The following is a 16,934-nucleotide window of genomic DNA, read 5'->3' on the forward strand; positions in this document are numbered from 1 at the left end:
TCTGGTCGTTGCAAATCTGGTGCAGTAATCCTTCGTTCTTGCAGCGGTCCATGTAGGTATGATCACAGTATTCCTATAAATATCCAACATTAATTGGATATTTATTGATAATTGTTTTCTGTTCTACTTTTTATCTCTATATAAATGGGAAAGTATTATACCTTTAAACATCAGAGCCTTGAGAATGGGCTGTTATGTATATTTCAGGCTGTAGGCAACATTCTTTTACAAATGTACAGAGTCATCATGACAAAGCTCCGGCAACAGCGCACAAGGGTTAGAGCTAAAGAAACAGATCCAATATGGAGTCAGGTTTGTTCTCTGTTACAAGAGCAGATGCTGAGTAAACATTTGTGGAGTGAATGGATGGGTGGATGGATGCATACATGGAGGAAGAAGCTCTTACAATCAAGTGAAGTTCATCTAGGGAAGGCTTCAGGGAGATGAGCTTTGAGTCTAGTTATGAAAGAGGGAAGGACATGGGTTGGCAGAGATGGCAGGGAGGACTTTGTGGTTGGGTGAGGGGAGGCAGGCCATTGGTACCTGTTAGCTTGGATACTTCTAACCAGATGCTGACTCTGGATGCCCATCTCTTAGGGGAGTGGAAGCCTTGGGGGGCTCTGGGAAGCCATACAAAGACACAAGCCTAGAGAGAGGGTTTTTCCCTTTTTACTGCGCTTCTTTTCCTCCAGCACTTGGAACTGAACACATTGCTAAAATTCCTTGAGTCCCTAGGGCAGGGGTGGGGGTGCAGTTGGGGGGGTCAGTTCTAACAAATGAGTCTGGACAGAGGCATGTGGAGTGTGGCCCAGAGAGATGGGGAGGGGAGGGGGAGAGCATTGAGGACTTGGAGAGGAGGGAGTTCTATTTTGGGCAGCTCTGACTCCCAGCCTCTCTCCCAGCCAGGTCTGCAGCGGACCCCCACCCTCTGCACACAGTCTGCCTGTCCCTTCCGTGCACCGGCTTCTGCTCCATTTCTGGCTCCCCTCCTGCATCCTTTCAGACTTGGCTGTTTCTCTCTTTGGTGTTCTGCCTCTTGGTATTCTCGCTTGCCTCCCAAAACCTCCTCCCAGTCTTTTCAAAGAAGCCATCCCTGAAAAACATCATCATCTACAAATAATAATCAACATCGACAACTTATCTTCCGTCCTACTAAGTGCCAGGCGCCACACCAGGTGCTCCATGTGTACTGGTTCAGCTCACAAGAAACACACGAGGTCGTTGTTCCGTTGTGATGGCTGTTTGAAGAAACCAAGCCCCAGAGAGATTGCGTGAACCCCAGGCGAGGCCATCGTTAATGCTGGTGCCAAAAATCTCCCCAGCTGGGAAACCTGTGCCCTTCTCTTCTCACAGCTGCCCAGCCCTCCCTCTGAATCAGAAACTCTGGGACTGATGCCCATTGAGCTGCATTTAACAATCCCTCCAGGAGATTCCAGAACCACTGGTTTAGCTGATCTGGCTCCAACCTGGCTGATCAACCTCCAGGTCTACCCAAGATTTGGAGAAAGCTGATTCATTCACTGCTATTACTCATCCTTAGGATTCTGGTGACTGGCTCCGGGCAGAGGGCTAGATGCCCAAGTTTCCCCAGACCTCGTTTCCCTGGTTGAGAAATAGGAGCAACCCCCACCCTTGGAGGGGAGCATCTCTCTGGCTTCTCATTTCCAGAAGAGGATCTCCCCAAGAGTGGTTACTCAACACAGCACCTTAGCATCACCCAGAGAACTTTTATAAACATAAGATATTAAAGCCACTCATGCCCTGATCCCACCCGCAGAGATGCTGGTTTGGTCCGAGGAGGGAGCCAGGCTTTAATGGACACAGGGGTGGAGAACCTTGGCCTCTCCCTCCCCATCACTTCCCCAGGGGAAGAGGCGAGGCATCTTTGACCAGTGACTCTGGGAGGTAATGAGCTGGGCTGGCCAACACTCCTCCCTTCTCTGGGTTCTGCTGTCTGCAGGGTGGGCGCATCTGGCCAACTCTGGGTGGTGAGGTTGGAAACCTCCTCCTATGGAAGGGTCCATGGTCACCCTCCTCTGCCAAGGACTGGACACGTCAGCTGGCCTCACTCATGGGTGAAATATCAGGAAGTTCATTTGTCTAAAGAGACAGCCGCACACTCCCACAGCTTTATCAGGAGCGTGGCTGATACTGTGACCTCCATCTGTTTGTTCCGTGTATCTCTTTCTCAACTGGCCCTGAACTTGAGCCAGAAGAGGGAAGTTTCATAGATGGACCCTGCAAAACCCCAACACCGTAGGCTGGACAGGGTTAGTGTTGAATTTCATGAGACGTCATGAACACGCCAGCTAGTTTAGTTAGTGGTCAGTAAAGGGTCAGTGCATTTGAATCAAAACGCAGCCCACTGTGGTCACCACTACACCTCTCCAGGGAGAACTGAAACCTCCCAGCCTCAAACCACCACCACCAGTTAACTCCTTGGTCCTCACTTAAGTCAGTGAATGTCGGTGGCTCTGGGTAGGGTATCAGAGGATCCCTCTGTAGCTGTCTGTTGTTGTTATTGTTGTTTGGTTGCTTTAGTTGTATCTGACTCTTTACAACCCCATGGACTGTAGCCCACTGGGCTCCTCTGTCCATGGGATTTCCCAGGCAAGAGTACTCGTGTAGGTGGCCATTTCCTTCTCCAGGGGCTCTTCCTGACCCAAGGGTTGAACCTGTGTCTCCTGCTTGGCAGGCAGATGCTTTAGCACCCAGCCACCAGGACAGCCCTCTGTATTCTATTTAGAGTTGGCTCTACCTTTTTAAAACAAGTTCGCAGTTGACACTGGTGCTGCTGGCCTAGAGACATATTTTGAGATTAGGTGAGCTGAGTGAAAGCAAAAGGCAGGTGAGCGCAGATAAGGTCCAGTGTTTGGCGAGCTTGGCTGCAAATTAGAATCACCAGGAAAGATTTACACCTTGCCCCACCCCACTCCCACCCAGAGCCCTGTAGGGTAAATGACTGATCCTGTTTTCCTGGGACTCAGAACTTCCCAGGGATGTGGGACTTTCAGGATTAAAACTAAGACAGTCTTGAGCAAAGGAGGATGAGCTGCTCACCCCAGTGGCTCCCCAGCACCAGCCCAGAGATTCTGTTTTAATTGGTTCTGGTTGGGATTCAGGCATAAATATTTTCAGAATGCCCTGTGATTCCACTGTGCAGCCAGGGATGAGAACTTGGGGGATTTGAGCACTACTCTGGACAGTAGGGTGAATTGTGGAAGAAAAAAAAAAGAGAAGAATCACATCTCTTTACAGATGTGACAGAAGGGAAGGGGATGAAGGGTCGATGAAACCACCTGTATCCCAATCCCTTGAAGAACTTGTTAAAATGCAGATTTAGGTTTACCCAGATCTGCTGATTGAGAAACTCTGAGAGCAGGGCCCTGGGATCTGCATTGTTGAGAAGCCCCTTAGGATGGGATCCACTGTCCTTGGGGTTCTTCTGTGGTGAGTGGGAAAACCAAGAGCTAAATTGAGGGAAGAGACCTGGAAACAGTGTGTGCTCCAGGTGGGGAGGCTGTTGACGACTTTGGGCCTGAGGCCAAGAGGAGCAGTGAGTGAGGTGCAGGTCCAGGGAAAAGGGGTCAGCCTCTGCCTGGGCTGGAGGTCAGCCAAACTGGTAAGAAAGGATGGAGCCTTGGAAAAAATGCTTCCAAGCTGTGAGCACAAGGTGAGGTCAGCGCTGCTGGCCAGACGGGCAGGACCCATGGCCTCCCATCTCCCCCCTGCCCTGTGTCTGAGTTGGGTCCACATGGGAGATCAAAGGGCCCATGAAGGAAGCATTTCCAAGTGGAAATTGCCTGGGCTTGGAGATTGATTGGATAATTATAGCGTAAAGGAGGGAACATCATGCGTTTGTGTGTGTGTGTGTGTGTGTGCACACGTGCTTGGTGGTCTTTTGGACAGCCCATCAGAACCTGCCTCTCATCCCAGCTCAGTCAGTTACATGCTTGTGGCCTTGGGCAGGTCACCAGACTTCTCTCGGCCTCAGATGTGAAACAGAAGGGAAGGGGATGAAGAGTTTCCCAGTCTAAACTCAGGAGGCTGATACCCACTTCTCAGAGATTGATGTGGTCAAGAAATGAGATAACGCGCGTAAAGGCCTGGCATGTGGCACTTCTCAAGACAGAGGAAGTTAAGGATGAGTCTGTGGTTTGAACCTCGGACCATGGCGTCACTCACAGAGGAAGGCTGAAGTGGGCTACGGGCAGGAGGAGTGAAGACGGTTTGAGAGCAAGTTGGTGGGAATGGTGCCCGCATTTCAGAGCAGACCTGTGGGTCGTTGGAAATAAGGAGCTGGAGATGGGGAGACGATGCTTCGGGAGTGACCACTGGCTGAATGCGTCTGAAATGAGATGGAAGGTTTGCTGGGAGGGAGAAGGGGTGAGGGAGAAGGACAGAGACCGGAGGTGTGACCCTTGGCCGAGGCCCAGCACACCAGCTTCGGGACCAGCTCTGCTGGGTACAGGGCTCCCAAGAGACCGTGCGACGCTGGTCCAGAACTCAAGGATGTCCCAGCCCATTGAGAATGACACTATTTAGGAAGCAGCAGCGGCAGCTCTGATGTCTGACGGGAGAAACGCAGGATGCTAAGGAGGGGCGCCTCACCACACCTGTGGGCAAGGGCGCAGGCTGCCAGGTGGGTGGCCGGGAGGAGGGGGAGGGTCCAGGAGGGGTGCTCCAGGCAGGGGGACTAGCTGTTTGAAATCAAGGAGACGGAGACGAGAGAAAGTGGAGTGTGGGGAAAGCTGGGTTGGAAGTCACATTGTTCTGAAACACCATGGAGAGGAAACTGGGAAGACAGCCTCTGGTGGGGGGCGGGGAGACAGGCTGGATAGAAGCGATGCTGATGTGCAGAAGTACAGTTTCCAGGCGAGGTGGACGCTGAGGAGGGAGGCGAGGGCCACGTGAGGGGCCCTCGGGTGAATAAAGTTCCTTCAGTGGAGAGAATCCGGGCACAGCTTACAGGGGTATCTGGGTCAAAGGAACGTGACTTAGGGATGGGGGAGTCCACGCAGAGACTGGGCTTGAAGCTATGGAGGGATGGTCTGGGTTCCAAAGGGGAAACCCCAGCTTCTAAAGCCTGAGGTCTCCTAGCCAAGCTCTCACTTCCCTTGGAGGAAGTATCCCGTTCTAGAAGCACAGGGGGGAAAAATATCTTACGCCTTTTACATACGAGATGTCTTTGGTTCGCTGGAAGGGAGCGAGGGCAGCAGAAACAAACAGGAATGAAAATGGCCAGCGTTTCGTCTGGGAATGCCAAGACCTCATTTAGCCACGCAGGTCTGTCAAGGCGCACGCTTTTGCCTCTTGCTAAGTGCCACTTGAGACACCTCTTGATGGTGTCTGGCCAAGGTCTGGATGCCTTTGACCTCCAGTGAACTCTTAAGAAGAGAAATGGTTGAAGGACCTGAGTTCACTGGGTTTGCTGTGAAGATTTTATTTCTGGGGTTAATAACTTTCTCCTCTCTCTATTCCCTACCCACACTCCCTGCCGTCAGATGGCTTTCATTCATGGCACACATGGCATTGTGTCATGTTCCTGGGGCACTCAGTATAGATGGTGGAAAAGCTCATTGGCATAAAAAAGATAAATGAATTCAAGACGTCAAATAACAGGAAGGGCCACAGAGTAGTATATGATGCAGCATCCTTTAAAAAGGGTAGAGAGCAAGGGCTCTGAGTTTATTTGGAAGAATTCAGATAGCCGAGGATGGTTAAGAAGGCTGCTTGGAGAAGGTGGGACCTGCACAGGGAAGGGAGAGGAGGAGGAAGCAGAGGTAGGCGTGGGCTGGGGGACAAATGTTGCAAACTCAAATGTAGAGCAAGCAGAACCAATTTTTTTTTTTAACTCTAGTTCAAAGTGAACACATTTTTCTGGCTTTTAGTATTTATCCAATTGCAGAAGGACCCACAATCTTTGTGTCTGAGTAAAGTCATCACATTGATGATAGATCCTGTAACTGATGGGGTCAAGAATTCAGGAAATACACACTGCAGTGTATCTAATCCCTCCGCTCCCATCAAGTTCCTGCTGTGTGTGCAGAAAGAGCCCGGGTCAGGGGAGTTGGAGATAGAGCGGAAGTGTCCATGCCCTCCAGGAATTTTAATCCCTTGAGCAATGGTGTGTTTAGGGAGGAGTGACCGGGAGGAGCATGCGGCCGGAGGGGTGAGGTGGGATGGGGAGGAGAGAGCAGGGTGGGGAGCAACCCAGCAGTTCCTGCGTTGCCCCATCAAGGCCGTTAGGGCCAGGAAGCCACCCCAGATTAAAGTAACTTCTGTCCTGACCATTCGGGGACTGTGGGTAACATTTTTGGAAACACGCAGGGAGTGGCTGTCTGGGCAGCTCTTCCTGGGAAAGGCTGCCCGAACTGGCTTCCTTGGAAGATGGGCAGGACCAGCTGCAAGATTCATGGGCCCTAGTGCAAAATGGAGAGGCAAGGCTGCTTGTTCAGAAATTACTGAAGATTTCAGGACGGCGGCGGCAGAGCCTTAAACCAAGCCAGCGGCCCTTGTGAGAGTGCCTGGCGCTCATCCTCAAGAGGCTGGCCCTGAAGATGGGTAGCCTGGATCTTTCTGTGGCTCGGCGTGGGCGGTAAGATGATGGGGCCCGATTGTTGCCTGCGGCCGGGGCACAGGGCTTCTCTGTGCCAGTGCTCAGTTCTTCCCTGGGAGTTGGGGTGGGTGATGGGGAAGGGATGGGAAGGCTTCCATGGCTGGGGGGCGGCGGGGGGCGGGGAACGACAACTGTTTACCATGATGCTGCCATCTCTGTGCAGTGGGAAGGCTGTGTCTGAGTTTTGGAATCCATTACACTGAGGTTCCCGTGTTTTATGAACTCTGCTAACTTGGGCAAGTTGCTTACCTTCTCTTAAGCTTTAATTTCCCTATGTGTAAAAATGCCTAAGATCACCTTTGCAGGCTGCTGGGATAACTAAGTGAAATAAAAAAGGCGACTGTTTGAGCCCAGCCTCGCTCTTAGTAAATGTTAGCATCCTTTTTTCTAAGTGTGCTGAATGTCTATCTTGTAAACTATGGAGCATGGTATAGTTTGAGGACACATTATTGTCAGCAATTTTTTTTTTTTTTTCCATCTCAGGCTTATTGGGGGAAGGGCTAAACTATAACACCGGAATTTCAAATAGAGGCGGAGGGAGTATACACATTGTATGTTTTTTTTTTTTTTTAAATTGGAGGATAATTGCTTTACATCCTTGTGCTGGTTTCTGCTGTACCACAGCTAGAATCAGTCGTAACTGTATCAGTCAGCTTCCTCCTGCGCCTCCCACCCCTCTAGTTTATCACAGAGCACCAGTTGAGCTCCCGGTGCTATTCAGCAGCTTCCCGCTAGCCAGCTCTTTCACACGTGGTGGTATATTCATGTCAGTGATGCTTTCTCAGTTTACCCCACCTTCTCCTTCCCCCACTGTGTCCACAAGTCTGTTCTCTGCATCTGCAGCTCCATTGCTTCCCTGAAGCTAGGTTTATCAGTACCATTTTCCTAGATTCCATAGATAGGTGTCACTGCTAAGTCACTTCAGTCGTGTCCAACTCTGCGCGACCCCATAGACGGCAGCCCACCAGGCTCCGCCGTCCCTGGGATTCTCCAGGCAAGAACACTGGAGTGGGTTGCCATTTCCTTCTCCAATGCATGAAAGTGAAAAGTGAAAGTGAAGTTGCTCAGTCGTGTCCGACTCTTCGCGACCCCATGGACTGCAGCCTACCAGGCTCCTCCATCCATGGGATTTTCCAGGCAAGAGTACTGGAGTGGGGTGCCATTGCCTTCTCCATAGATATGTGTTAATAGGCAATATTTAGTTTTCTCTTTCTGACTTACTTCACTCTGTATAATAGGCTCTAGGTTCATCCACCTCACTGCAACTAACTCAGTTTCGTTCCTTTTTATGACTGTGTGATATTCCACTGTATATATGTACCACAACTTCTTTATTCATTCATCTGTTGATGGACATCTAGGTTGCTTCCATGTCATGTAAATAGTGCTGTGGGGAACCCTGGGGTGCATGTGTACACCTTGTTAATATACACTAACGAAAACCCAATTATGTCTTCTGTGCAAACACATACACCCAGAGAAATACACACATGTATGTGTACATACACATTACAGAACTGACTTGAAACTGGGTTGGAATGAGATGGTGTATGACAGGAGAGTGTGGGTGTCATCTCCTGGTTTTAAACCTCAGTGTCCTTATCAGTCAGAAATACTGACCTTGCTGGGTTGTGTTGAGATTCAGTGAGATGCTGAATGTGAACACTATGTTTTCTGGCCCATGGCAGGTATGAGCATCTTTTGGTGGATCTCTGTTCCCAGGCCGTAATGTGATTCACAGGAAACTGAAGACAAGACAGCATCTCCCCCACAGTAACATTTCCTGAATGTTACATTTGGACAGCTCCTCATAAACCAAGTGTGGGCTGATTTTAAATTGGCATGGAGGCTGATTGTCAATGATATTACTGTTTCCTCTGCTCATATTCATCAGGGAGCTAGCTGGGTCTTCTCTCTGCAGAAACTTGAAAGCCAGTAGAATTGTGTGTGTTTATTTCCTGGGAATGAACACACATATACATACACACATCACCTATACATCTGTACCATGCCATATACACACATAAACACACACATAACACTATCAGTTCAGTTCAGTTCAGTCACTCAGTCGTGTCCGACTCTTTGTGACCCCGTGAATCGCAGCACGCCAGGCCTTCCTGTCCATCACCAACTCCTGGAGTTTACCCAAACCCATGTCCATTGAGTCAGTGATGCCATCCAGCCATCTCATCCTCTGTCGTCCCCTTCTCCTCCTGCCCCCAATCCCTCCCAGCATCAGGGTCTTTTCAAAGGAGTCAGCTCTTCGCTTCAGGTGGCCAAAGTATTGGAGTTTCAGCTTCAACATCAGTCTTTCCAATGAACACCCAGGACTGATCTCCTTTAGGATGGACTGGTTGGGTCTCCTTGCAGTCCAAGGGACTCTCAAGAGTCTTCTCCAACACCACAGTTCAAAAGCATCAATTCTTCGGTGCTCAGCTTTCTTTATAGTCCAACTCTCACATCCATACATGACCACTGGAAAAACCATAGCTTTGACTAGACGAACCTTTGTTGGCAAAGTAATGTCTCTGCTTTTTAATATGCTGTCTAGGTTGATCATAACTTTCCTTTCAAGGAATAAACGTCTTTTAATTACATAACACTATAAACACATGCACATATACCACCCAGAGTTGCACCCTAAAGAATGCTGAGTGCCGTAGAACTGATACTTTTGAATTGTGGTGTTGGAGAAGACTCTTGAGAGTCCCTTGGAATGCAAGGAGATCAAACCAGTCAATCCTAAAGGAAATCAACCCTAGATATTCATTGGAAGGACTGATGCTGAAGCTCTAATACTTTGGCCACCTGATGCAAAGAGCTGACTTTAGAAAAGACCCTGATTCTGGGAAAGATAGAAGACAGGAGGAGAAGGGGATGACAGAGGATGAGATGGTTGGATGGCATCACCGAATCAATGGACAGGAGTTTGGGCAAGCTCCGGGAGATGATGATAGACAAGGAAGCCTGGCGTGCAGCAGTCCATGGGGTCGCAGAGAGTTGGACATGACTGAGTGACTAAACAACACCACCACATCTCTGTACCATGGTGTCATCCACACACCTCTGTACCATGGCGTCACCTCTGTACCATGGCATCACCTCTGTACCACGGCGTCCTCCACACACCTCTGTACCACGGCGTCAACCCCTTTCACATGCCAGCATGCATTCATATCTTCCTTCCCTCTGTTTTCTGGTCATTTCTGAGTATCTCCTATACTTGTCCAGTGAGCAAGGATTGGGTATCTCCCCCACGCCTGCCCCTCATCTCTCCTGATGTCTTGTCCTAGAATCTCCAAGTCATGGCCACCTTTCTCAATCCCCTCTGCTATGTCGTCTGTCTCTAACAAATTCCAGAACTGCAACCTTGGCTGAAGGTGCCTTATTTTTACCCACCCAGAAGCCTGGGACTGCCTTCAATTCAGCTCTACCTTCAGAGGCATCCAGGTAGAATCAGGCTTGTGCTTCACTAGGCATCTGGGGACCCCTCAGCTTTTCTCATGCTTTGGTGAAGCCCTGAAATGCAACCAGTCCTGGGAGGAGCCTGGGGTCAGAACAGAGGAAGGGAACCCTGATGGAGGGCCTGCGATGTGCTCAGAGCTGTGCCCGCTGCTTGATGCCTGCTCTTTGTTTGATGCTCACCTCTGGGAGGGGGGCTTTGTCCTCCATGTGCCTATAGGAAAGTGAGGCTCACAGGTCCTAAGTAACTTAGCCACAGGCTTAACATGAAAGCATACACTCTTTACAAGAAACCACCCTGCCTCCTGGAAGACCAGATGCGATCAGCTGAGACTTAGACCTGGAGAGAGTTTCTTGTTCATCTTCCCAGAACCTCTGGGCTGTGAGTTCTTTCCTAGAACCTGTAGAGAAGCTTGTGACACTAGTGGTCTTCTAGAGCAGGGGTCCTCAGCCTCCGGGATCGAATGCCTGATGATCTGAGGTGGAGCCGATGTAGTAAATGTAATGCACTTGAATCATCCTGAAACCATCCCCCACCGGTCCATAGAAAAACTGTCTTCCACAAAACCAGTGCCTGGTGCCAAAAATGGTTGGGGACCACTGCAGGAGATGCTCACCTATGAAAAAACAATTCGTCAGGTTGATTCTGGTTTGCCTAGAGGAAGTAAGAAGGCAACCAAGAGCAAACCAATGAAAGAGGAGGGGACCTATCCTGCCAGACACCTGCTTTTCTAGAGGGTTGCCACCTGCAGACACCAGAGCCCTTGGTGGCTGGGTATTGTGAGGCTATGAATGTCTCTGTTTTGTTTGTTTTTAAGCAATGTCATTGCAATTTAATTGAAGTACCAAAAACTTTACATAATTAAAGTACATAATTTGATATATTTTGGCATATGTGTATACCTTTGACTCCATCACCACCCTCAAGATCACACTTGACCATCATTCCCCAAAGTTCCGTTAACCCTTTTATAATCTACTCCCTCCCTTCCCCATCTCCACCCCCTCCATAAGCAACCACCCACCACAATCTTTAGGAAGATCAATTGATCAAAAGATCAATAGATCTTAGTCTTAGTTTTTAGTCACTATAGGTTAATTTGGGTTATCTCAAATTTTAGGTAAGTGGAATCATACAATATGCGTGCTTTTATCCTCTGGTTCCTTGTACTTAGCATAATTATTTTGAGCTCCATCCACATGTGGCACATTGCAGGAGTTCATGCCTTTTGCTTGCTGAGGAGTATTCTATTTTATGGACACACTATACAATTTGTTTATTGGTTTGCCCACTGATGGACATTTGGGTTGTTTCCAGTTTGGAGCTATTACAAATAAAGCTGCCCTGAACATTCATGAATAATGTTGTATGGGCACATGCTTTCTGTGTTTGGGATAAATACCTAGGAGTGGAAAGACTGGTTCACAAGGAGGTGTGAGTTTAACTTTTTAAGAAACAGCCCAGCTGCTTTCCACCAGCAGTAAGGAGAGCTCCAGTTCCCCCATGTCCTCAGTGGCACACGGATGTAGCTCTGATTTCAAGGCTTGGTTGGTATGGAATTTGTGAGCCCTGCCAAATGACCAAACCTGGAAATTGAACCAACTGGCTTTCAGTTTGGCCTGGGACCCCCGAGTGATGCTGAACCTAAGAATGTAGAATTAGGTGCTCCTAGAAATATTATTCAGATGGCTGTTTGCAGAATGCAGGGAGTGGGGGAAAATGAGAGGTCAGCACCCATCCCAGCTTGAGATCCTGTGGGACTGGACCAGGTCTGGAGCTTGGTGTTTGGGAATGAAACCAATGCACCTGAGGCATTTGGGGGAAAGGTGGCAAGAAGCATTAAAAGGATGGGGCATTAGGGAGAGAAGACAAAGAGCCATGGAAGGGGACCTTGACCTTGGGAGGCTATAGCTCTGTGAGGGCAGGGGCTGCCCTTAAATCTCCAGTACTATGAGCAGGGCTGGAGTGCTGAAAACAGCAGAGGTGGATTGAATGAACAATTGAATGGAGGATGAACTATCTAATGGGAGCTTGGGGGTAGGATTCCATTCAACCAGCATCATTTAGCACCTCGTGTGTTCTATGGCACAGAGCCTAGTGTCCAGGATGGAAGGAACTCTGGAGAGCATGTGGTTTGACCTCCTCATCCACAGACAGGGCTCAGAGAAATGATGCTCTCAGCCAAGGTCATTCCTGTCTTGCCCAGGTCACCTGCTGGGGCAGAGTTGGGACTCGCTTCTGGGTCTCCTCAGTTTTACTCTAGGGTTTATCTCCTTTAAAAAATAATATTGTCTTTTCTGATCAATCAATGCTTATTGTTGGAAATTTGGAAAAATCCAGAAAAGGATAAGAAAAATAATCCTAAACTCCCAAAGATAATTTACTCTGGGAGTAAATAACCCTAAACTCAAAAGATGATTATTTCAAGTTGTCATATATGTATATGTGTCTGTCTGCATCTATCTAACCAGTCTTTATGTTTTAACATTTTGGATGTTTTCAGTCTTTTATAGTATTGGGTTGGCCAAAACGTGTTCGTTCAGGTTTTTCCGTAACACCTTACAGAAAAACCCAAATGAACTTCTTGGCCAACCCAATATTCGTAGCCCTGGGACGGGTATCTGGTCCTGAATCCTTGAGGGCATCTCTGACTGTCTTCCAGTGCTCTGGGCATACATGATACCGTTTGTATGAACAGGGAGCTCAGAGGAGGATGGAACCCCACGCTGGGAGAGAGCTCTGCAAACATTCCCAGACGCAAGCACCAGTACTGCCCCTAACAGAACCACGTGGTGGTGGCTGAGTCACTAAGTCATGTCCGACTCGTTTTCAATGCCGTGGACTGTAGTCCACCAGGTTCCTCTGTCCATGGGATTTTTCAGGCAAGAGGACTGGAGTGGGCTGCCATTTCCTTCTCCAGGGGATCTTCCCGACCCAGGGATCGGACTCTTGTCCCCTGTGTTGGCAGAAGCCACTGCTGAGCCACCAGGAAAGTGGTGGCTTTCCACTTTCATAGCCACACTTTATGATGTTCATTTGTCTCCCTTCCCCACCAAGCTGAACTTTTGTTTACTCTGGTATTTTTCCAGTTCCTAGCAAGGCACTTAGGTGCTTAACAGATATTAGTTAGAATGAATGAATGGGTGAAATTGTATGAATGAGACTGAGGGGCAGGGGAGGGGAGGGGTCCCCGTTTTCAATTGCTTGTCCTCCAGGAGTCAGCTCATCTCCCCTCCCCCAGCCCCTGCCCTCCCCCGTTCTCTGAAGAGGTGGAATGTGCCTGCGTCCAGGATTTTGTCCGGCTGGGCCGGGGCACATGCAAGGCCTTTTCTGGTGTGAGCGAGGACGCAGAGAGGGGCTAGCAGGACTGTCAGCCCGGGGTCCAGAGCGTGACCAGGCGCACAGGCCCAGCGAGGGTCCCAGGGCCGGCTTGCCTCCATGGGACCTCGAGGTCCTGCCCTCACGAGTGCCAGACGGCCTTCCTGCGGGACCCCAAGAGGAGTGGCTGTGGGGAGCTGCTCCCAGGCCGGGGGTTGCCTCGAATGGTGTGAGTTCTCAGCTCTCTGTCACTCTGGCGGGAGACCTGGAGGAGCACGCAGGAGGAAGCTGGGGGCACTTTTCCCTGCCACCCTTCAATAAGGCCTCTCCATCTCTGTGGCCGGCTGGAGGGGGCTCAGCTTCCCGGAAGCAGAAGGGGGTAAGGACGGGTTGTCACGTGTGGGGTGGTTTCCCTTTGGCCGGGAGCCTCAGGCCTCTGGCTCTAATGGGTAGCAGAGATTTGGGTGTTGAAATTCCTCCTCCTCTTACTTCACAGCTGTTGCTCAAAGAGCTCCCCTCTGCTCCCTCCCATTCTCAGCCCAAACTCTTGCTTTCTGTGCCCAGTCCGTGTCTTGCCAAAGCCCCCGCGTCCGCTCACGGCTCGCGCACGTGTGGGCACGCACGCCCGTCCATGACATGCTGGGCATCCGGCCCCTCCTGTCTTCCTGGGCTGCTCGGGGACTCGTTAACTCTTACTCAGAGCTGCTCCAGGCTCTTCCTCACTTCTGTCCCTCTGATAATCCGTGCTGAGACAGTGCCACCAGAATTGTCCATCTGGATACTACTCAGACATAGGAAGGAACACATTTGAGTTAGTTCTACCGAGACGGATGAACCTAGAGCTTATTACACAGAGTGAAGTAAGTCAGAAAGCGAAAAACAAATATTGGATATTAACGCATATATATGGAATCTAGAAAGACGGTACTGACAAACCTATTCGCAGGGCAGCAGTGGAGACGCAGACATAAACAGACTTACGGACAAGGACAGGGGAGAGGAAGGAGAGGATAGCATGAATGGAGAGAGATGATGAGAGAGAGAAGCGTGGGAGCATATATACTACTGCGTGTAAAACAGATGGCCCATGGAAATTTGGTGTACGACCCAGGAAAGTCAAACCAGGGCTCTGTAACAACCCACAGGGGTGGGAAAGGGTGGGGCGTGGGAGGGGAGGGTCAAGAGGGAGGGGGCACATGTATGCCTGTGGCTGATTCTTGCTGATGTATGGCAGAAATCAAACCAATATTGTAAAGCAATCATCAACCAATTACAAATTAAAAAAAAGTTGTCCATCCAAATCCCAGCTCAGAGCAGGCCTCTCAGACTCCCCTTTACTGTAAGCCAGCCGACTAATCGGCCAATCAGCCAACCAGCCTGGAGCTCCCACCGCACCCCCCCCCCCCCGCCCCGCCCCTTCTGCCTGCCCTGCAAGGCCTGTCTTTCTTTACCTGGTTGCCCATCTTGTTTCCCACCGCACCTCTCTGAGTTCTGTGTTCCAGCCTGGTAAAAGGAACCCCCTCTGCCCCTCACTCACCTGGATGCCAAGTCCTCACCTTGGCACACCTTTGTCATGAACGGGTTTCTCAGACCCTCCCAACTAGCACGTGTCCACCTCTTTCCTCTGAGTTCTGGCTTCAAGGCCACTTCCTCTGGTGAATGTTCCAGACCACCCCGGCCAGAAGCCACTGTCCTCTCTCTGCGGTCCCAGAGCCTGGAACTCCCTCCCTCCGCCCCCTTAGAATTCTGGTGGTTTATACACAGACCTCCCCAACAGCACTGTAAACTGGGGTGAGAATGGGATTTGATGTGTGGTTCATCTAAAGCACCTAGAAAACTGCTTTGTGCATGGCAGTCCCTTGGGGGTTGAGTGGATAGGTGGATGGATGAATGAGTGAATGAATGAATGCATGCATGCATACTTGACCCTGGTCTTGGAGAGCTACTATCTGCTTGTTTTCTGTCCTGCTGAGACAAAGAAACCTATGTTCTCTTCAACATTTCTCGAAATGAGAAAACCCATTGGAAAACCCACAACTTCCACACTTGCCCCCACTCCTGAGTCAGAGAAATGTCACTTTGGGGGACGTTTTCAGTTTCACTTTCCCAGCAAGACACCCCTTTCCCTCCCTCTCCTCCTGCCACCTTGTGGGACTGGTGGCACAGGGGGGCCCCTGAGGGGTGCAGAGGGGCCCCTGGGGCTGTGAGCATTTACTTTTGCTTTCTTGCTTTTCCCAGAGCCGAGGGGGAAACCATCATTTAGGCAGCTGCTAAAAATAGCTCCCCCAGTCCTGGAAAGAGAGCTTGCTTATTTTTGAAAGCGTTCCCGGCCCCCTCCCCAGCCCTGACTGTGGCTCACAAGACAAGTCAGATTGTTCGGAGTCCTGTCCTGAGGCCGACAGGGAAGTCACAACTGGGCCCCATCCACCGTGTGGCCAAGTGCTGTCTGGGAGGTGGACCTGCAGAGAAGCAGGGAGATAGGAGGGCCTCAGGCTGTCCATTTTTTTGTCCTATCAGAGATGGATCTCACTCCCAACAGCCTCTTAGACAGCACCCAGTGGGAACGGTATGGTAGGTGTGGAGTCTGGAGACCTGGTTTGGATCCTCAACTCACACTTTAACATCTTTCTGAGCCTCAAATATGGGAAGGAATCAGCGCAGTGATTGTGTTTACCCTACAGGAGTATGGTAGAAGTTCCAGATAAACCTTGAACATGGTAAGTATTCAAAGAATGATCATTATCACTTTATTATGATCAGAATCACTGGATTTAAAGCGCAGCACTCCTGTTTTGGGCTTCCCAGGTGGTGCAGTGGTAAAGAATCTCCCTGCCAATGCAGGAAGTGCAAGAGACTCAGGTTCCATCCCTGGGTTGGGAGGATCCCCTGGAGGAGGGCATGGCAACCCACTCCAGTATTCTTGCCTGGAGAATCCCATGGATAGAGGAGGCTGGAGGGCTGTAGTTCATAGGGTCACACAGAATCGGGCATGACTGAAGTGACTTAGCACGCACGCACGCACTCACTTCTGTTTTAGTGGGTAAGACAGGGTGCATGATGAGCCAGTATGCTAACTAAGTTAAACCATATGAAATGTATGGTTTTGTGGGTTAAAAACAAGTGAGCAGTCAGTTACATACGATTTAAGCTAATAACACAGGGATCAGTACACTTTCTGTAAAAGGCCAGGTAGGAAATATTTTTGGCTTTGTGGGCCCTAGGGTCTCTGTTGAATAAAGCGTTTATAGATGATGAGCGAGTATAGTTGTGTTGTTGTTGTTTTTAACTTTCATTGGAGTATGGTTGCTTGTAGCTGTGCTTTAATCAGACTATTTCCAAACACAGGCTGCAGTTGGATTTGACCCCCACAGTATTTGCCCACCCCTATAATAATATGTGGGCTTCCCTCATAGCTCAGTTAGTAAAGAATCTGCGAATATGTAAGAACCATTCACACAGAGAACCCATCTGTAATATATACAGTCATATTGTAACAGTAGCTTATCTATGTAGCTATTAAGTGTTTACTAT

At 49.7% G+C, this 16,934-nt stretch overlaps 1 protein-coding gene across 5 annotated transcripts in view; it reads left to right on the forward strand.

Annotated features, from left to right (window-relative positions):
• Positions 1–16,934, forward strand: part of DAAM2 (dishevelled associated activator of morphogenesis 2) — a 126,907-nt gene that overhangs the window by 49,583 nt on the left and 60,390 nt on the right. The window contains exon 1 of one of the 5 annotated variants that reach the window (XM_043907377.1): positions 6,240–6,598. The exons of the other annotated variants lie outside the window; for them this stretch is intronic. The gene's annotated coding sequence lies outside the window, so the exon portion shown is untranslated. Of the gene's footprint in view, positions 1–6,239; positions 6,599–16,934 lie in introns of those variants that run through there. 5 annotated transcript variants of the gene reach the window in all.

The sequence above is a fragment of the Cervus elaphus genome, chromosome 7 (genome assembly GCF_910594005.1).
Source record: "Cervus elaphus chromosome 7, mCerEla1.1, whole genome shotgun sequence".
Lineage (NCBI taxonomy): Eukaryota > Metazoa > Chordata > Mammalia > Artiodactyla > Cervidae > Cervus > Cervus elaphus.